This window comes from Cupressus sempervirens, chromosome 10 (genome assembly GCF_028749045.1).
Source record: "Cupressus sempervirens isolate cs-2001-9-10 chromosome 10, ASM2874904v1, whole genome shotgun sequence".
Lineage (NCBI taxonomy): Eukaryota > Viridiplantae > Streptophyta > Pinopsida > Cupressales > Cupressaceae > Cupressus > Cupressus sempervirens.
In genome coordinates this window covers 692,532,673-692,555,552 of record NC_143127.1, presented here as the reverse complement: position 1 = coordinate 692,555,552, position 22,880 = coordinate 692,532,673, and the positions used below count along the sequence as shown (strand labels likewise).

The 22,880-nt window shown below is 33.7% G+C and overlaps 1 pseudogene; it reads left to right on the top strand.

Moving 5' to 3' along the window:
* The first annotated feature begins 10,275 nt into the window (after positions 1 to 10,275).
* LOC149535733 (DEAD-box ATP-dependent RNA helicase 15-like) lies at positions 10,276 to 22,398 on the top strand (annotated as a pseudogene).
* Positions 22,399 to 22,880: the final 482 nt, after the last annotated feature.

Sequence of the window (22,880 nt, the reverse complement as noted above, 5' to 3'; positions counted from 1 at the left end):
ACGTTCCTAATTGAGTATGTCCACCCATCCAAAGGGAAAGTAAGGAATTTTAACTATTTCTTCAAGTGCAAAGGGATGACCCTCCCACACAACAATAATCCTGATCAAATTGGTTTCTTCACTAACATCGACTACCACCTTAGCCAGTATTTCTAACTTTTCCTAACTACCCTACTAGGGTACTTCTTCAATGATTTTAGTCCCAAAGTCAAGCATTTCCTCTGAGTTCATACTAATATCTAGCTAAGTGGAATTATCTACATATTCCTTGATGTCTTTAGAGTTCTTAGAGTCTTGATTACTATCTATCAGTATGTAGTTAACCCTAGGGTTGACCTCTATTTCTAGATTCTACTCTCTCATTATTGTTTCACTTGTTGCAATTTGATTATTCAATTCCTCAAAAGAGGAATTGTTCAAAGGTTCATTTTCTCACAAGTCTATTTGCAATTGTTTTTCTAAGAAAAATTTTGACCAAAGGTATGATTTCTTTTATTTTTTGGTTTTCATCCCTGTATTGGTCAAAAATGTCCTAAGTTTTCCCAAGTTGGTCAAGATTTTGACCAATTTGGGCCATAAGAAAGCAAAGGTATGTTAAATTTAATCTTATATATTCATGTGGGCTTATAGTCATATCATGATATTATTCTTTTATGTTTTTCATTCTCTCATAGGGTATCATGGAAATTTGTAGGTAATATTGGGGCTTCGTAGGTAATATTGGGGTAGTGATCAATCATTGAAGGAAGAATCTGCATGTTCTTACAAAGTCCAACATAGGATTTATGCAATTGATCTTCTTGGGATATGATTGATACTTAGACAAGATGAATCCACATGATTTTCCATTTGAAGGTTACAAACTAGTGATATTTTAATTCCATGTGTCATAATCAATGCAGGATTAAGGCCTAAGCTTTGAAATTATATATATATATGTGTGTGTGTGTGTGTGTGTGTGTGTGTGTGTGTGTGTGTGTGTGTGTGTGTGTGTGTGTGTGTGTGTGTATCTTACAAATACTAGCAAAAACTAGGAGGTCCCAAATGTGTCCAGAGCTCTACATATCACTATTCATTCCCTCACCTATTTGTGGTAAAACATTCATTTTCTTGTTCTAGATTCTTCGTGGTGAATTCAGCCCTTTAGCAAAATAAAGGATGGGTGTCACTATCATGTGCATTATCAATATGAGCCATATTTCTCTTTCCATTCTCAAAAGCATCTAATCCTCATTGTGAGACACAAGATTTTGAGAATCTATAAAAGTTGAATCTTCTAGGCAAGAGTTGTTAGGAAGTAGGTCCCAACAAAAAGAGAGAGATCCACATGATAATACAATGTTTCACTAAAGCTAAGAAATTTTTGAAATGGCAAGGATGCTACACTATTGGTCAAGGCAACATTTTCATCAATTCTAGGTGATGCACATAATTTTTATTCTCATTTAATTATGGTGTAAAACTCTATTTTCTATAAGAAAGAATAGATGATCACCATGATGAAGAATCATTCTAGTTTTAAAATGAATGTAATCTTCTTAAAAAGAATAAGCAATTTTTATTTCTAGAGAGCCTTAACAAGTGCATCTGAATAAAGAATCTAAATATATCATTTATATGCCCTCCTAGATTTGTGTAATATGTTCTCCTTTCAAAAATGAAGAGTATATTATGTTTGTGCAAATCAATAACACAAACCTCTACCAATAACACAAAAGCTATTGGAATAAAGGGGTAAATTACCTATGAAAAATTTACTAAATTTAATTTATGTTTGTTGTAGTAAACAAATGTTTAGAAGGTTGCTATATTAGTTGGTTGCATGCAAGGAAAACCTCTGTGTGCATCTTTTCGTTACCCATGGTTGTGTTCATCAACTGGCATCCATTATGTTTAATTATGATCAAACATTTGTTAGCCAATTTCAATGACCCTTGTGGGAGAGCCTAGATACGCAATTAGATCCTTTAATGGCTTTTTCCACATAGATAAATAATCAAGTGAAGTAGGACAACCACACAATCTTGCATCTATAACCCTGCGCAAGGGATTAAAATCTATTGTTAAGTATCTTGGATGCCACCCAACCACCTCCTTGGACATCTTACTACATGTCAATAATTGCAGACTCATATATATGAGAGTGATAATTTAATTCAAAGAAAATTCTTTAATAGTAGATTCACTTCATTTTATAAGTCATTGGTAGCAGTACTGCAACAATTTTTTGGGGTCTTCCATGCTCAAAACATTGAACACCATACCAAGTCTTGTATTCCCTATTGCATTACAAAGACCACAACAAAGTAGCTAGGGCTCTGCAATCCTATACTAATATTCAATTTCCTAGGGAATCATTAGAATTAATTTCATTTGGAAACCACCTACATGAGAGAATGCCACAATGATTGTTTATCATAGTTAATGAGATTTCAAATATTTCCATAATGGATGCATGTAAGGAAAATATATTTTTGTGTCTTTTCTTCAATCATGTTGCAATAGATTTGTGGGTACCAACACTAATTGCATTTGACTAGGATGCTAGGTTTTTTAGTCACTTAGGGAGAGATTAGATAGTCAAGTAGATCAATCTATAGCTTATCATTATGACATATATCACAAAATGGATCCCATTAACTGCACACTAGCCAAGGGTACACACACACAATATTCAAGGTGGTAAGATAAGAAAAATTGTACTTCTACAAAAGCTCTAAATTTAGTTTCCACAATTTACCAAAGACATGATACAACCAATCCAATATCAACAAAAAAACTTTAAACAACCCTTTGTACATGTGAATAATAACTTTTTCTTAAGTGTAATCCCCTATGGCATCTCATATTCTAGCATTTGTAATATGACATGCTTCCATACAACCATCAACAACTTTTCTTATGACAATTGCCGAAATTCACAAACTTACAATATACAGCCTAGCATATGTTGTCATTGCCCAACATTTCACCCACAAACTACAACTTGGAATGCCAACTATGAGAAATCCAATGCAAGATTGATTGGGAGGAAGGGTGCCCACTCTTGCCTACCAAATGTATATAAATATATTTTATATAATTTTGTAAGTTGTATGTCTTAATTGTTTATGTTCTATATAATTTCGTATCAGTATTTTGGTGTCTTAATTATTTATGTTGTCTCATTTCAAATTAGTATTTCATATAGTATTTGTGCCTATAATTCATCCCTATGTTTCATACTTCATCATTGAGAATCATATTAGTTGTATTAACATTTTCACTATATACTTTATTGTTTGAGAATTTATGAATCTTTTATTCATTTTAAATTAGATTACATGTTTTAGATTTGGCTTTATAATTTTTGTTAAAGTTGTTGTTTCAAAGTTTGCTACAATTTCTTTATAGTTCCTATTGCTTGAACATAAAAGAAAAGATCTTGTGGCTAGGAAGTGACAGTTTCTGTCACCAATTTTATTTTTCTTTGTTGTAGGTTTTCTTCCATGTGTTCTAATTGCATTCATAATCACTCAGCTCACAACCTACATCCCTTGATAGCATATTTCTTGGATGCCTGTCACAAGCTTATGCTCTTGGATTGACACATATAGACCAGCCGAACATCATCATAAATCATTAATTCTTTTATTATTATTTGCCCTAGCGTTGGCCTATCATACAAGCCCAACCAAACTATTTCAATGTGTGTGTCGCCTCTCTAGCCACAAGACTATTATTATTCATCTTGGTTTTTGTATATATACATTGTATACACTCTTCATTATTGCATTGACAAGATGCACCACATAGTTGTTAAAGTGGCAATTCATTCAATGTAGATATTTTGTAATCATGGGTTTTTGCTAAAGATGGGATCATCCATAAGAACACCTAGAATCAAAATCATATACACCCATAGATCCTGAGAACATATTCCACAAAAAAAACTCAACTTTATATCACTCATTCACAATTATTTTCCCAAATTAATACAAGTACAACAGTATATGCATGCAAATAAAATATTTTTCATCAGCAAATCACAAATGTCAAATGCAACTAATTGCCCCACTATAAGAGTATTATTTACAAGGTTGCTTCATAACACTAAGAATATGTAGTTTACAATAATGATGACAATGTTTTTTTATAGCCTTTGGAAAACATTGGTCTCTAAGACCTATCAAGATGAAGCATTTAGTTTTACATTTCATCTTTTGACATTGTTGTACAAAGTATGTTGCCACTATTGTTACTTCTATACCTCTTCTATCTAGGTATCAGAGCTCTTCAAAGTTGAAATAGGAATCATTTCATTATTCTTAACATTTCAGTCTTTATTTCTTTCAATACTATTTTAAATCCAAAAAGTGCATATAAAACCGCCTTCATTAAATCTATAAAAAATATTTTTGGAAGATCAAACAGCCCTTGCAAAACTTAGTAAACAAAACCATGAAATAGTATTTCCCAAATTTAGAAACAATTCACTTAAACTTCAATAATGCTCTTCTAGTGCCAGACCAACCCACTCATCCTCCAATGATGTAACCATAAAGCACTAGTAAGAAACTACATATTCTTGCATATCACAATGTTTTGCCAATTCCTTTGTTCCCAATATTGATCAAACAATGTTTCAATATTTAAGTCTAGAAGGTGATCAAATATTTGAAAATGTTAATTTATTTCCTTTTAAACATATTTTTACTATTTGAAAGTTATAATAAGGAAGTTATAAGATAGCACTTATCTCAAGGGTATTATAAGCTCAAGTCATATGAATTCTCTCACCTCCACATTGCAGATGACACTTTTGCAATGTAAAGAAGATATTACACAACCTCAGATTTTTCATATGAACCTAGTCAATTATGGAATGTTCTCATGCCAATCCAAAAAATTAATAATTTTCTATTAACTCTCATCTGAGAGAATTCAAAATAGGACAAAAAGTATTTCAGCTTCCCAGTGGACCAACTACCTAAGTATGTATTTGGGGATCTCTCTTTTCTTACGGATTTCTAAAGCTTTCTTATTAGTAGATTGTTTAGTAAGTTGTATAGTAACTTGTTGGTTTTGGGAGAAAAATTTCTTAGATTAGACAGAGGTATCTCCTTCATGAAGTCAATCAATCAAGAAATTATGGTACATATGTTTTTTTTCTTGTGGATCGCAACATCTATTCTTGGTAAAATAGATGTACTTTGTTGAGATTTTCTATGGCAATGACATTTGGAGGAAAGAGCATTACTTCTTCTCAAGTGAGATAGAATTTGCAACTTGTTTCACCAAGGTGGCACTGGTTTTAAGGATCTATTGTTGCACAATAGGGCTTTGGGTACTTAGCCAAGCTAGAGGATGTATTTGGATCAAAACTAGCTTTGGTTGGCTTTCATCATAGGAGGTACATTTCTTTGTTAGTGTAAATATTTAATTACTATTTACACTTTACTTAGGTTTACTTAGGTTAATGCATTATCTAGACACCTAGGAGTATGCGTTGTCATACTAGTTGTCTTGTTGACAACACAAGAGTTAGCAACTAATTTAAGCACATGGTGTCTACAAAATCTCTCTATGAGATACACCTTGTCATACTTATCCTCTCATTTTTGCATGTCCATTCATGCACAATGGAGGAAAATCCACTACTGGTGGATGTGTGCTTATTTTTTGAGCTAATCTCTTTGCTGACTCCTAGTCATTCTGTATGCCTTTATATATAAGCACTTCTAGTGTATATTCAATGATCTGAGAAACATCACATTATTCATTCTCATATTGTTATTATGATCATACATCATTTGGTCCATATTGAGATAAGTCTTGAGCTTCTTGATCTTGGTGTCATTTTTTCCTAAGGCAAATTCTTACATGGTATCATAGCCAAGGGAGCTTCATTTCATAGCCATTGGAGAACTTTTTTGTTTCACCTCTTCGAGAACCACAATTTAGATCCAGAGTATCTATAGTTATTGGGAGTTTCTAAAGCCAAACCAAACCTCACCATTGTGTCTAGAGCATTGATTTGGTGAACTTTGACTATATATTTGTCTACCATATGTCATAGTCAAATTTGGGGCAATTTTTATTGCAAACTAGAACTCGAAGGCCTAATTCACAAAATTGGTATGATCTCATCAGATCTATGCAATTAATTTTTTGATCTACATTTTTTATTTGCATCTCTACAATTTTTTTTGAATCAGCATTATTTTCTAGAAATGTTTTTGGCCATCAAGCCTATAGGAGAGATTTTTTGCAAGTTAAGATTGGAGCTTGGTGGTGCAAATTAAATACTTGTATCACATTCAAAAGGTCAAAAAAACCCCAAATTAATTTTTGTTTCATCAAAATCAGACATCTAAGGTGAAATCTAGAGTCATTTGATTTTTGGAGATGCAATGGTAGTGATTCAAAAAAAAAAATTACAGAGGTGATTTTCAAATAGTGATATCTTCCTCATACGAACTCCTTTTTTCAAGCAATATTTTTTGTTTTGGGGTAGAATTTCATGATCTATACATTGGTGCAGGATGTTTGAGATCTTTTTTCTTGAATTTTTCTACAAATCAAAAATTTTGATTTTTACAACTTCAAAGGCTTAGTTCAGGCTCATCTGGACACATTTTCAGGTTCCATTTTTTTTGATGTGCATAATTTTTCATCCACTTTCTAGATCTGCAATTAGATTATAGGCTTATATGGATAGAAATACTAGTTTCAAAAATAGGTTCTTTTTTGCATTATATTACTTTGATCAAACTTCAAAATTGTTGTATATCTAAGTTACAGTGCTAAGTACTAGATTTGAACTCCAAGAGGAGGTTGTAAAAAGCAAAATCAGAAGTCCACTTAAAGCCTAAATTGGCAAGTGACCATTATAATCACACTAAATATAATGTGCCAAATCATGCATTAGGGCGGGGAGGGGTTTCTCTGATTTTTTTTGCATTTTGGGGGTGCATACATTATTTGATCTCATGGAGTCATGTTACAAGTGTCAGTTTGGTTTAAAATTGAAGTTGACAAAAAGGAACTATTAGAAATGGAGTGCTTTGATGATTGATCATCTAAGAGAGCATAAGGAATTATTTCCTTATTTATGTTCCAAAGAACTACCTCTTATACTGATCCATCATTTATTAGCATAATTTAGGAAGCTATTTTTGTAAATATCAATTATGATTGTTTTTTGTCCTTAGAAAAGTCAGTGAACCTTATGACCTTTGGATGAGTCTTTGGAAAGCATATGGAGATCCACAAGTCCCTCCATTTCTAGAAGACATTCTACCTCTAGTCACTCCAGTTGTGGTACCTACAACTCCAATTGAGATCATACCTCTTGATGCTCCTGTTGCTTCTACTGATCCAGTTTCAACCACAAATGCTCCTGATTTAGTGTAGTAGGAAACACCATGTCTTCCTATTTCAACTTCATGGGATGATTTCCTTCTAGAAATTGTAGTGTTGTTTGTAGAGTCTTACATTGAAAATGTGGGAGACATTATTGATGACATCCATCTTCTCTTTATTGAGGAGAATTCTTCTTCACTTGTTGCAAGGGAACACTCTAACCCTCAACCACTTGATCTTTCTTTTGAGACTGACATGATTATGGACACTTCTTTTCAATAGTTGGAGAAGGACTCTTTTACTTTAGAGGAGACATATTAGTCTTTGGAGATTGCATTCTAGTTTCCTCAGACATCATATCTTCTAAGGATTCTTCCTACTATTTGGGGAGCATTCTCTAACACCTATGGCACCATTTCTTCCTACTAGGAGGAACTTCATTTAGTTTTTTTGGTGCAGCTTCTTTAGTCATCAAGGAGCTTCTCTTATGGGTGTGTATTTATCATTGAGGGGAGGCTACATTGCTTCTCTTCCCATATCTTCCTATAAGGATGTTTCCTTGTCTTTGGAGTTTGACTCACTTTCATACATGGACACATTACCTTTTTTGCCACCTTCTTTTGGGCATCCACTAGATTGGCTTGTGGCATTTACATTCATCAAGGACTTGTCAACATATGAGCATACTTTAGAGGCAACATCCACAACATACTACATATGGATTCTTCATCCATCTTCCTATCCACATTGAGAAGTATATTTGCACCTATACTTGGTGCATTTACTTCCTCAAGAGAGAAATGTTGTTTGTAGGCATTGGATTCTCTTTTGTCTTCAAGCACTCATCATTAGGAGATCTTTCACTAAATAAAGGGATTCTCTATTGTATATGCATGATGTATGTCATAATGGGGGGGTCCTAATTACTCCATCCATACATGCATCTTTTCTTATTTTACTTATCTCTCTTTTTGGGGGAAGGTATTTTCCATGAGGTTTTCCCTCTTTCTCTGTTTGTATAGAGATTGCATTGTTTTGCATTCTGTGTACATCATTGTGTTTGTACATGGGTACCTAGCATGGCCTAGTAGTTGGGACCCATCATAACTTTTGTGAGCTTAAGTGCATTCCCCTAAGTTCCACTTAAGGGGGGGGTGTTAGTGTAAATAATTAATTCCTATTCACACTTTACTTAAGTTTACTTAGGTTAACACATTATCTAGACACTTAGGAGTATGCATTGTCATACGATTTGTCTTATTGACAACACAAGAGTTGGAAACTAATTTAAGCACATGGTGTCTACAAAATACACCTTGTCATACTTATCCTCTCATTGGTACATGTAAATTCATGCACAATGGAGGATAATCCACTTCTGGTGGACATGTGCTTAGTTGTTGAGCTTATCTCTTTGCTAACTCCTAGTCATTCTAGATGCCTTTATATACAGGCACTTCTAGTGTGTATTCAATGATTTGAGAAACATCACATTATTCATTCTCATATTGTTATTATGATCATACATCATTTGGTCCATATTGTGCTAAGTCTTGAGCTTCTTGATCTTGGTGTCATTTTTCCCTAAGGAAAATTCTTACATGGTATTAGAGCTATACCAAATTCTTACACACTTCTAGAGATGCTATTTCTCTATCTCCAACTCTTCTTCATAGAAGCAAGCCTATTTGGAATATTATTGCCTCTGTGTAGTCTTGTTTTGGCTATTCACTCTCTTCAAGTATCATTAATGACAACTTGACTTTTTTTTAGGATGAGTACAATTGAATGTCATCTTTAGGATACACAACTAATTTAGCTAAGGCACATCATTGTGTAAAATATGGCTAAATAAGATATAGTATACAAAAGGTATATTGCTTCTATAAATGTTATTTCTCTATCTCAAACTCTTCTTCTAAGAAGCATAACTATTTGGAATATTGTTTCCTCTGTGTAGTTTTGTTTTGGCTATTTACTCTATTCAAATATTGTTAATGACAACTTGACCTTGTTCTGTAATGAATGGAATTGCAAGCCATCTTTAGGATACACAATTTAGCTAAGGCACATTATTGTGTAGAAGATGGTTGAATAAGTTAACGTATACCTTCACTATGAATAAAGGAAAGAGAAGGAGAATGAAAACCATAATGTTTCATTCATAAAAGTATGACCTTTAAATTCTTATTCATGCTTTTCCCTTTCTCTCATGTTTATGGGCTCATAAAAGAATTATTATCAAGGCAAGAAAGGAAAATAGTTCATTTTTAGCTACATAGGATGAGAGGTGTTCCTATTTTTACATGTTTTGCAACATTTCATTAAGTATATATAGATTACAATATAATTTGTCAAGCTAACATAATGAATATAGATGGTTTTGTGTTTGATTAGCTTATAATTTCAAACTACTAAAGTGTATTATAGAATATAAATATAACTCTAAAGAAGTCTCAATCACATATTTGTGATGTGATTTTAGATGTGTAAACTTGATAATAGACTCTTAAATTTCTTCATACATGTTTTACTATATATCCTAATTAGTGGTAACATATGAACCAATTTTCTTTAATACTTGAAATTTGTGTTTCATGTAAGTTATGTGCAAATTCGTATCTTGCCCACGGAAGGAATTGACATCTAAATTCAATCCCAAAATGACTGTGAGATATATCAACATACTATTTTTTTGACTAAAGATAATGTAATTATCATGGTGCGCATTGATTGACTATTGAGTACTTATAATTTTTGATGAAATAGTCTCTTTTATAACTTCATGTAAATGTTCTGCAGGTAATTTACTTGCACTATGCCTCTAAAGTTGGGGCATAATCATGGCTATCTTAAACTATTATGAAATTGGCCCAATGTGAATGTCAAAACTAAGATATCACTTTGTTCTATTTGATTCTATCAATACCACATGAATGTATTCCCCAAGCCATCCTAGGAATGGATATGATTTGCTAGGCTAAGCCTAGAATGGAAACGACTGTAGTTTTTGTTCTTTCCACACTACAACAGATTGAACCTATTCCTGGGCAAGTTGCAGCTTTTGTCTTGTGTCATACTTGAGAATTGGCATATTAAGTATTTGAATTTATGGATTGATATAGTGGAATTTTTTCTTTGATAATTGGGATTTTGTGGTTACTTTATACTTAGTTATTGCAATTAATAATGGTTTCTTAAGAGTTCTATTTTATATTACAAATATGCCATGAATTTGAGAGATTTATCACTTATTTAATAGACTTGAAGGTGGTTGTATTCTATGGAGGGGTAAACATTAATTTCCATAAAGCATTGCTAAAAAATGAGTGTCCACACATAGTGGTGGGTACTCCTAGAAGGATACTTGCTATAACAAGGGAAAATGATTTGAATATCAAAAATATCAGACATTTTATACTTGATGAGTGTGATAGAATACTAGAATCACTTGGTATGTCAGTAGATATCTTTTAAAATAAATTCTGATTACATAGTTTTTTTAGTATGGTTTTTTATTTTTTTAATGCTATAGACATGTAGAGAGATGTCCAGGAGATTTTCAAGATGATCCTTCATGACAAGCAAGTTATAATGTTCTGTACCACCAGAGATTCATCTCATTTGCAAGAGATTCATGCAAGATGTAATGTCTTTTCTATAAGTTGACCTATTTAATCCTACATTATATGTTACTTTAATGATTTGGGAAACTAGTTTGTTTGTTTAAATTAGCTTTATTTAGGTGGAATACTAGTTATGCTTATTTTTGTAGTATTGATCTTAAGATGTTTATTTAACCCTTGCAAAGGTGATTCATGTTTTGGCAATAAGTTGGTAGCACACATTTGCAAAGGTGATTCATGTTTCCCTAAAGTTTTGTATTTCTTAGCCAAGTCCTTGTTTTCCTCTGCTTTCTCATCACTAGTCATCACTACTAGACTACCATAGCTTTATTTTAATTCCAAAGTTGGGATTGCATGTTACCTAAATCTTTTTCTTTGCATTTGCAAGAAGGGAGCTGCCTTACAGGTAGTGCAGAGCTGCATTTTTTATGGTGGCCAACTTTCATTCATGTACATGGTGGAGACATGGGTTACATGTGGCCTCTATTACTGGTTTTGTAACAACAATACAAATAATTAATTCAATGATATAGCAAAGTATTAAATTTAGAATTCAGGGATGGTATATTGGACCACAAAGCTCCTAGTTAAACCTTTTTAGTACTTTTTTATCAACATGTGCTCCTTGGATCAATTAGGGGATTGTTGTGGCACTCTTGGCTCTTGACGGTGATCACAACACCTAATGTTACACACATTTGTTTTCATTTATAGCCTATGGAGATATACATTGATGACGAGACAAAATTGATACTTCATGGTTTAGTTCAGGTATTGAATTTATTTGAGTTTAATAATGTCCAAAAAAATAGTAAACCATTCTCTCTTTTGTTGTGTCTAGTATGTCTTGAGATTCTTCTAGCACTACATGAAACTGAGCAAGCTAGAGAAGAAATAGAAGCTGAATGATTTTCTTGATGCACTAGGCTTCAATAAAGTTGTGATATTTGTCAAGAGTGCTAATAGAGCTATAGAGCCGAACAAGCTTCTTGTGGAGTGCAACTTTCCATCAATTTGCATTCATTCTGGAATGCCACAAGAAGAAAGGTATGTTTGTGTTATCCAAGGTCCAAATTCCCTAATAATACTTTTTCACTACTTTTAATGAATCCATACACTTTTCATCCATCCAAACTTAAATCAACCATATTAACAAGTTATAGTAAATCAACATGCAGAAATAAAACATGCAAGATCAACACATGACACAATGATTTACTAGTAACATGCTAATTGATTCTCACTCTTCTAAAGTGATGCCCTGTTAAAAGCCTGCCCTGTTAAAGGCTTACAACACACTATTAAATGTGACCTTGTTATAGGATTTCATCAAACTGTTAGGAATGGGCCTGGTCAAAGGACTTTGGAACATTCACTTGGAATGTCACCTTGTTAAAGGATTTACCTCATGGCTATTAAACCAACCTAAGTCCATAGGATTTAAACTATCTGTTACAATTGCTAGAGAGTAACAATAATGGATTTTTGATCTGATACAACTTACAACATATTTTGCAGATTTCATATCACTCTTCAGTTCAGTCCTATTGCTTGGCTTTAATCACTTAAGCTCTGACAGCTTGTCTTCCTCTCAAGCTTCGTCTCCTTGAGTCTTCTTACTCATCATGCCAAGGAAATCATCCTTGTGGTAGTCTATCCAAATAGAGTTTTTGTGCTTTCTTCTCCTTAGCACCTTCTTCAAAAATTATGCTTTCATGCTTGACCACCTAGCTTTCTTTGCTTCATGACCTTATGACTCCTTAAATAGAAATTTGGTCTTCCTTTTCCGCTCAATTCTCTCTCTCCAGTTTTAGGGTTTCAAATGGATTAGGTAGGATACAATGTATCTACCCCATATCTTGTTTTTATCTAGAAACTTTGTCTAGGCTCTAGTTGTAACCTCAAAAATGTTCTACATGGTGTTCTGTGCCACTAGCTTATCATTCTTATCTTCCATTTAATTCACAAATTTTTAGATAACAACCTTGTCAGCTTAGATCTAGCGAATCTTCAATTTTTGAAATAATGTAGCAACTCAAAATTATTGGTTTACTGATGCTCAACATCTCTGTGTTACTTGGCACTATTGGTTTTCTGATGCTCGACATCTATTTCCTAGATAACTCGACACCTAAACAAAACTATATCACCCTACACCTAATCACTCTGGATCACTCAACACTTGATATCACTCGGCACTTGATAAACTCTGTATCACTCGGCACTTGATATCACTCGGCACTTGATAAACTTTGTATCACTCGACACTTGAAGTTGAACTTACTCGGCTTCAACTGGGAATCTGTTTGGCACCTACTAGCTTGCTCGGCTCCCTCTCTCTAATGAACTTAGTCGAGTTTTACAAATGACTTAGCTAAAACCTTACATCTTTGATATGTTTTAGTGTGCCCTTTCTCTATGTCTTAGAGTGTGTCATCAGTACACTATTTCATCAATGGCTTGACTGATCCTTGTACTTCATTACAACATCATAACTTTAACCTTTTTGTAGGTGTTCTAGTTACATCTTATTGATTTCCTCCTTCTTGTCAATCAACCACTTGATAGTATTTGGATCACTAAAGCAATTGTCATTCCTTCAAGTAGCAAGTGTAAGTTTGACATCAATGACAAAACAATGATTGATAACATTCTTTACCAGTTCCATATGATCATTCCAACAATCTTCCTTATGATCTTTTCAATCATTTCCAACAATCTCCCTCTTTGGCATTGATGGAAAAAATAAATTGATCAATTGATCAACTTAGTTACCACCAAGATTGTATATGTTGTCTGCTACTTTTCTTGGTTGCTGCATCCTTACTACTGATCTCATATATCTCCCTCTTTCATATATATCTCCCTCTTGCTTTGTATTGATCAGGTTTCTACATATTTCTCCCTCTTTGACATAAATTCCAAAGATGTAGCATCTTTATCATGCAAAATATAAGCTTTGGCTTCTTGATGTCTTCTCCCTCTATCACCATGCTTGTGACTGATTTGGAGTTTCTACTCCTGATGTCATCCTCTACATCATTCTTTTGATATTTCAATGATTTATTGTTGTTGATGCAGGGCAACATCCTTGTTATTTTATACTGCTTGAGTTAGGGGTATTACACCCAACTTGCCTCTAAGATATTCATAAGCATCCTTGGGCAATGGTTTGGTGAAGATATCTGCAGTTTGTTCCTTTGTGTGAATGTATTCCAACTTCACTTGTTTGTCTTCTACCAATTCTCTAACATAGTGATACTTGATTGCAATGTGCTTAGTTTTTGCATGCATTACTGGATTTTTGGATATGTTCATAGCACTTGTATTATCACAATACAATATCACAGGTTTTGTTACCTCTTCTTTCATTTCTTTCAATAGATGTGTGAGCCACACAATGTTTGTGTAATTGACTGTTGCTGCCACATATTCTGATTCTACAGTGGAGTGGGATGTGCAGGTTTGTTTCTTGCTAGTCCAGGTAACTAGCCTTTTGCCTAAAAATAATGCACCTCCACTTTTGCTTTTTCTATCATCAATGTTGCCTCCCCAATCTACATCTATATATGCATTGAGCTCAAACTTTCCATTTTTTTTGTAGTATAGACCAAAGTTGTTAGTTCCTTTAAGATACCTCATTATTTTTTTTATTGCTATGAGATGATTTTCTTTAGGATTAGCAGAGAATCTAGCCACTATTCCAACTACTAATGCTATGTCTGGTCTACTATGTACAACATATTATAGTTTTCTAATCATGGATCTATACATTGTTTGATTGACTTCAGTTGATTCATCATTTTTGGACAGCTTATTTCCTATTGCCATTGGTGTGCTGACTGGTTTGGACTCCTCCAATCCAAATATTTTGAATATTTCTTTGATATACTTTGATTGTGTCACAAATATACCATATTTTAGTTGATGTACTTGCAATCCAACAAAAAATTTGATCTCACCAAACATAGACATCTCAAATTCATGTTTCATTTTTTTAGCAAAACCTTTGCAAAGCACTTCCTTTCCTCCGAACACTATGTCATTCAAAAAGATTTCAGATACAATAATATCCTTACCTTCTTCTGCTTTGATGTACATGTTGTTGTTATCATCAGTTCTTTCAAATCCTATTTACACTAGATACTTGTGAAGTCTCTCATACCATGCTTTGGGTGCTTTTTTCAAACCATAGAGTGCTTTATGTAATTTGCAAACCATATCCTTGTTGTTCTCATCAAATTATCCCTCTGGTTGTTCAATAAAGACTTCTTCTTCTAGTATACCATTTAAAAAAGCAGACTTTACATCCATCTGATAGACTTTAAAATCTTTATATGCAGCATATGCAAGTAAAGTTCTTACTCCTTCCATTCTAGCAACAGGGGTGAATGTTTCCCCATAGTCTAGTCCTTCTTCTTGAGCATAACCCTTGCATACTAGTCTAGCTTTGTTTCTAGTAAACTCACCATTCTCATCTAGCTTGTTTCTAAATACCCACTTGGTGCCAATCACATTCTTGTCAACTAGTCTGGGAACCAAACTCTAGGTTTTGTTCTTTTTTATTTGATCAATCTCTTCTTCCATAGCTTTATACCAGTCATCATCTTGTAATGCACCATATACTATCTTAGGTTCAAGTTTGTTGATCAGACATGATTCATGTCTTAGTCTATTCCTTTTCATTGGTCTTGCATCTTTGTCACCAATGATTTGTTCAACAAGGTGATGTCTTTTTACATATTTGGATAATCTTGGTTCAGTCCTTGTTTCCATGTTTGATCTTTCTGATTCAGGGTCACTATGTACTGAGTTGTCAGGTTGTTCTTCATCTATTTCATGTGTACTGTCTTCAGAATCAGATTGTGAATTACCTTCATTTTGCAACTCGGCTTTTGAATGCAACTCGACATTCACTGGTTGTGACTTAGCTGAAACTAAAATTCATTGTTGAGTTTCAATTTTATTGACATCATCCTCGTCAACATGCATTCCATCATAAGAATACACAAAGGTTCTGTACTCGTCCATTTTCTTTGGTTCTTTAGCTTGGAATTTTGTATGTTCATCAAAGTTTACATTTACACTTTCCACAATTTTATTAGTGTTAGTATTCAAACACTTGTATGCCTTACTTCTAGTGGAGTAACCAAGAAATATGCCTTCATCATTTTTTGCATCAAATTTTCCATTTCTAGCATCTTTAAGGATAAAACATTTGCAACCAAATACTTTGAAATGTTTTACATTGGGCAAGTGACCATACCATAATTCAAAAGGTGTTGTATTTGCACCTTTCTTGACTTGTACTTAGTTTAGTGTATGAACATCTACACTTATAGCTTCTCTCTAGTATTTTAGAGCAACGGTCTTTTCCATCATTAATGTTCTGCCACAGTCAATCACATATCTATTTCTTCTTTCAAAAATTCCATTCTGTGGGGGAGTTCTAGGAGCTAACATTTGTCTTTTGATTCCTTTGTCATTACAAAATATCTCGAATTCATTTGATGTGATTTCACCACCTCTGTCTGATCTTAGGTATTTCAAGCTTTTTCCTGTTTCCTTTTCAACTCTAGCCACATACCACTTAAACATTTGAAAAACATCAAATTTTTGTTTTAAGAACATAACAGTCATCATCCTAGAATAGTCATCAACAAACAACATTATGTATTTATCTCCTTTGTAGCTTTGTACTTCCATTGGACCACATAAATCAGTATGAACTAGCTCAAGTACTTCTTTAGATGTATAGTTTTTGCTTTTGAAACTTGACTTTGTCATCTTTCCTAGCTGACATTGTTTGCAAATGGTATTGTCAGTCTTCTTAAATTTTGGTAAACCTCTAACTTTCTTCATTTTACTAATAATGACCAGATTGTCAAAGTTGACATGACATAGCCTTCTATGCCATAACCATTCATCATCAAATTTTGCAACAAAACAAGAAACATCATTCATATCAAGGTAAAACAAATTACTTCTTGTTTGATCTCCTTTTCCTTTTAGTTTACCATCAGTATCATAGATTTTTGCATTTTTATTTCCAAATTCTACTTTGCATCCTATATTGCCTAACTGTGAGACACTCAGCAAATTGTAGTTTAATCCTTCAACATAGTATGCATTATCACATGAAATTTTCTCTGTGAGCTTAATGGAACCTTTTCCTTTTATTTGACATGGAGCATCATTACCAAATCTAACACTATTTCCATCATACTAAGTAAAGTTAACAAACTCACTTTTGTCTCCTGTCATGTGATGTGAGCATCCACTATCTATGATCCATCTGTCATTCTTGTTCATACATGTTACTAGTGCTATAGGCTCTTCTTCATCAGATTGGTCCTTCATGGCTACATAAATAACTTCATCACCATTATCATCAGAATTTTCTTCAACAATATAACACTTCTTGCCTTTGTCTTTGTAATCTCTCTTTTCATCTTCTCTTTTGTACTTGTACTTGTTGCCTTCCTTATAATCCTTTTTCTGTGTACATCTTGCAGCAATATGTCCTACTTCATTATAGTTGAAACAAATGATAGGAATCTTACCTTTGAATTTTCCTTTACCTCTATGAAATCTTCTAGCTAGCAGTGCTTCCAATTTTTCCACATCTTCCTCATCAGTGCTATTGTCACTGGATACATATTTCATTTTCCTTCCTTTCTTTGATTTCACCTGTTCAGCATCTTTTAGTGATAGCTTGGCCTTGAAAGAAGATTCAACATTCTCAGGTCTGTAGTTGTCAAATTTAGATAACTCAAATGCAGTGAGTCTACCCACTATACCTTCAAAACTTAGATTGTTTCTTGGTACACATCTTAGCTCTTGTATTGCTGATACTCTAATAGCATAGATAGGGAGCAAGGTTCTTAAGAACTTACTATTAACAATATCTTCATACAATTGACCACTCAAACATCTTATTGCACTTACCACTTCCTTTATTCTTGCACCATACTGAGCAGCATTCTCATTTTCCTCCATTTTCATATCATCAAAATTTCCTCTGAGGCTTTCTCTTTTTGCTCTTTGTACATTCTGATCTCCTCCATAGATATCTGATAGGGCTTTCCAAATTTTGAATGCAGTGTCACATCCTTTGATATCATCAAATTTAGCATAGTTGAGTACAGAAGCAATCTCCAACATTGTCTGATTGTGTTCCTATTTGTTTTTCATATCTGGTGCAGTAAGAGTATCAGTTGGATCAACATGTTCAGTAACAATTGAATTTTGGGCATAATCTCCTATGGATCCAAGATGTAGCTTCATCAAACTTTTCCATGCAACAAAGTTGTCTTTGTTGAGCTTGGGAACTTCTCTCTTAGGCATTTTGATCTTTTCTGCTTATAGTCCCTTTAAACTAAATCAATAGTTTGGCTTTGATACCAATTGTTAGAATTCTTTTAGAATAACACAGAGGGGGGGGGGGGTTGAATCAGTTATCCAAGGTCCAAATGCCCTAATAATACTTTTTCACTACTTTTAATGAATCCATACACTTTTCATCCATCCAAACTTAAATCAACCATATTAACAAGTTATAGTAAATCAACATGTAGAAATAAAACATGCAAGATCAACACATGACACAGTGATTTACGTGGAAATCTAATTTGGAAAAGCCCACCAGTAACATGCTACTTGATTCTCACTCTTCTAAAGTGATGCCCTGTTAAAAGCCTACCCTGTTAAAGGCTTACAACACACTAATAAATGTGACCTTGTTAGAGGATTTCACCAAACTATTAGGAATGGGCCTGGTCAAAGGACTTTGGAACATTCACTTAGAATGTCACCTTGTTAAAGGATTTACCTCATGGCTATTAAACCAACCTAAGTCCATAGGATTTAAACTATCTGTTACAATTGCTAGAGACTAACAATAATTACTTTTTGATCTGATACAACTTACAACATACTTTGCAGATTTTAGATCACTCTTCAGTTCAGTCCTATTGCTTGGCTTTAATCACTTCATAGCTCTGACAGCTTTTCTTCCTCTCAAGCTTTGTCTCCTTGAGTCTTCTTACTCATCATGCCAATGCAATCATCCTTGTGGTAGTCTATCCAAACAGAGTTTCTGTGCTTTCTTCTCCTTAGCACCTTCTTCAGCAATTATGTTTTCATGCTTGACCACCTCTCTCTCTCTCTCTCTCTTTGCTTCATGACCTTATGACTCCTTAAATAGAAATCCGGTTTGCCTTTTACACTCAATTCTCTCTCTCCAATTTTAGGGTTTCAAATGGATTAGGTAGGATACAATGTATCTACCCCATATCTTGTTTTTATCTAGAAACTTTATCTAGGCTCCAATTGTAACCTCAAAAATGTTCTACATGGTATTCTGTGCCACCAGCTCATCATTCTTATCTTCCATTTAATTCACCAATTTCTAGATAATAACCTTGTCAACTTAGATCTGGAAAATCTTCAATTTTTGAAATAATGCAGCAACTCGACATTATTGGTTTACTGATGCTTGGCACCTCTATGTTACTCAGCACTATTGGTTTTTTGATGCTCGACAGCTATTTCCTGGATAGCTCGACACCTAAACAAAACTATATCACTCGGCACCTGATCACTCTAGATCCCTCGGCACTTGATATCACTCAACACTTGATAAACTTTGTATCACTCGGCACTTGAAGTTGAACTTACTCAGCTTCAACTAGGAATCTATTTGGCACCTACTAGCTTGCTCAGCTCCCTCTTTCTAATGAACTTAGTTTTGCTTTACAAATGACTTAGCTAAAACCTTACATCTTTGATATGTTTTAGTGTGCCCTTTCCCTATGTCTTAGAGTATGTCATCAGTACACTATTTCATCAATGGCTTGACTGATCCTTGTACTTCATTACAACGTCATAACTTCAACCTTTCTCTAGGTGTTCTAGTTACATCTTATTGATTGCCTCCTTCTTGTCAATCAACCACTTTATAGTATTTGGATCACTAAAGCAATTTTCATTCTTGCAAGTAGCAAGTGAAAGTTTGACATCAATGACAAAACAATGATTGAGAACATTCTTTACCAGTTCCATATGATCATTCCAACAATCTTCCTTATGATCTTTTCAATCATTTCCAATAGTTTGATGCTATTTTTCTTTTTGAATCTACCATGGTACTTAATATAAAAATTCCCTTTTCTCTTTGATCTGAGATATGCAATTGAATTTAATTTGTATATTTTTGCCATCTCACATTGATAGCTACTTCATTCATAAATAAAGCTTTTTGCAGTTGTTGTGTACACATTATTTATGACAATATTTGGAATAAAAAGGATTGCACATTTTTAAATTCTTGATGGTTCATGAAAATTTCTCTTAAGCATTTGATTTCATTATGTTTAACAAATACTAATGTGTTTCTTGTGATAGTTTTAGAAATAAAATTTTAATATGTGATTTTTCATGTAGATTAACTTGGTACAAAGCTTTCAAGGAAGATCATAAGGTAAAATGAAGAACTTTGACTACCAGAGGCCAATGGTTTGGTAACATTGATATTGTGTAGGAGCTCTAATATAGTTGGTGTTGAATTAGAAGTAGCTAGACCTCCTACCAATGATTACTTGAGGTTCTCCAATGTCCTAGCAAGGTCTCTCATTAAAGGTCATTCTCTTGGTGATTCACTACTACAAAGCAAACCAACATTAATGAAAGAAACAAGAAATTTGTTGCCTTCCATTTTTCATTCACATTTGTCAATAGCCCAGCATCAACAATATCTACCATTATCTCTAGTTAAGCTATCACCACCCACTTTCACAAGTTCATATCTCCCACAAACATCTCATCGCTTGGCCTCTTCTTTGTAACCATCTATAATATGAAGATTCCAAAATTATACACATCTTTGTTCGCAAAAGCATTCCTACCTAGCCCATAATTTGCAAACAAATTTATTCATGAGAATCTATTAAGGAAATGGACAATGCCAATATAAAAGATACTCAAGAAAGTAATTACCTGGAGCAATATAGCCTATAGATTCTCTTAGCGTAAATGTTGGTGTACTCAGTGAATCTATAGGGTTTGTAGCAATTAAATGAGATATACCAAAATCATTCATAAGGATTGTCATGTCAGCATCCAGGAGCACATTACTCGGTTTCAAATCATAGTGAACAAGCTACAAAGAAAAATCATAATGAAGATATTCCATTCCATGTGCTACATCTTTGGCAATGCTCAAACATTCACTCAATCTCAATTGATAAGTGTTTTGATGATTTGTTTCAAGGTACAAACACTTTTCTAAGCTTCCATTAGATGCATATTGAAGAACCAAACCTTTCAAGCTAGGGAAGTAAAATGCACTTATGATTTTGATGAGGTTATGGTGTTAAATCCTCCCCAACACTTTGCATTCTCTAGTAAAGCTCTTATCAACTTCTTCATTCTGCAAATTTAGTGTCTTGGGGGCTACTTCTTCAAATTTAGGACCTAGTTGTCTCAAATTTTGGTAAACTCTTTGTTCATTCATTGGCATCATTTTAATGTTTATCTTTAAAATTTTAATATTTTTTTTATTCCCATTAAGGAGATGGTTGGAGAAGCAATTTTAGAGGTGAAATATTCCCCCTAGTCTTCTAGTTTCTCCAATAAGATGAAGTGTGGTAGTGTGGTAGTGTAATTCTATTTGGACAAAGTATTTTCTCTTTTTTTATTGTTACAAGATTAATCTAAGTTAATGTTATATGTATAAAGAGTGGGTAATTTCATATAATGAATTTCTGTGCCAATGATTTGTGTCTTTCAATCTCTTAGACTTTTTCTTGTGCATTCCTACTAGATAGTCATTACATTTAGTAGTCACTCTAACTACTTAAACTTTACATTTACATAAATGAATAGGGGAGTGGTGAAGTAGTGATCCCATTGAAGTTGAAGCTGAAGCAAATGAAACTGGAGGTGTGCCCAATATTTTAGATGCTTTCGCTATAAATAGATAACCAGAAGACCTCTATTCATGCTCAACATTGAGCACCCATTTTCTTTTTGTTAGAAAAGGCTTTGGATTCAATTGGGTATAGCTCAATAGATCAAAAAAAATTAATTCTAAACAATTTGTCCATTTCTAACTAAACAAAATCAACATAGTGAGCAATGAAATTTGATGTATGTAGGAAAAACATATCATCTTCATGTTGTCAATGCTATAGTCAATAATCACCTCTTTTTGAAGGTTGCATCACACAATCTCATGGTGGTATCGGTGGATGTCTCCTATACAAAGCCATACACAATAGACACTCTCATGTTAACATATGGTCAGACTACATATGTACTTCTCACAACTAATCAAGCCAAAGCCAAATACTACATGGCTGCCAAAGTATACATTACTCAATCTGAATCAAATACTGACAACAACACAATAACTGCCATTTTGAGCTAAGTGGGTTCAAATGCATCTATCACTCCAATCTTTCTAGACCTTCCAATTTACAATGACACTACAACTAGGGCCAACTTTACCAAATCCTTATGAAGCCTAGCTTCACAAGAGCACCTAGTGGATGTTCTCCAAACTATATGTGACACTAGTATCATAACAGTAGGACAATAGTAGCAACTGATCTTCAACAGTGATATTGAAGGGTCTCAACATTATAGATCATTCTTAGAGAAGAATACATTGCAAAAGATGGACTATTATGATGCAATTGTGCAAGGCATATGCCCAACACTACTATGAATGAGTCATGCATTGTTTAGAATTCAGCAAAATACTACTTTAACCCACACTTTTTGGCTATTCATGGTCACACATCAACTCTTGGAAATGTATTAGAAATTTAGTTTTCTCTAAAACATCCTATTTGAGTCCAAGCATCTTCCATACTACACTTATTTTACCATAGGTGGCATATGTTCTCA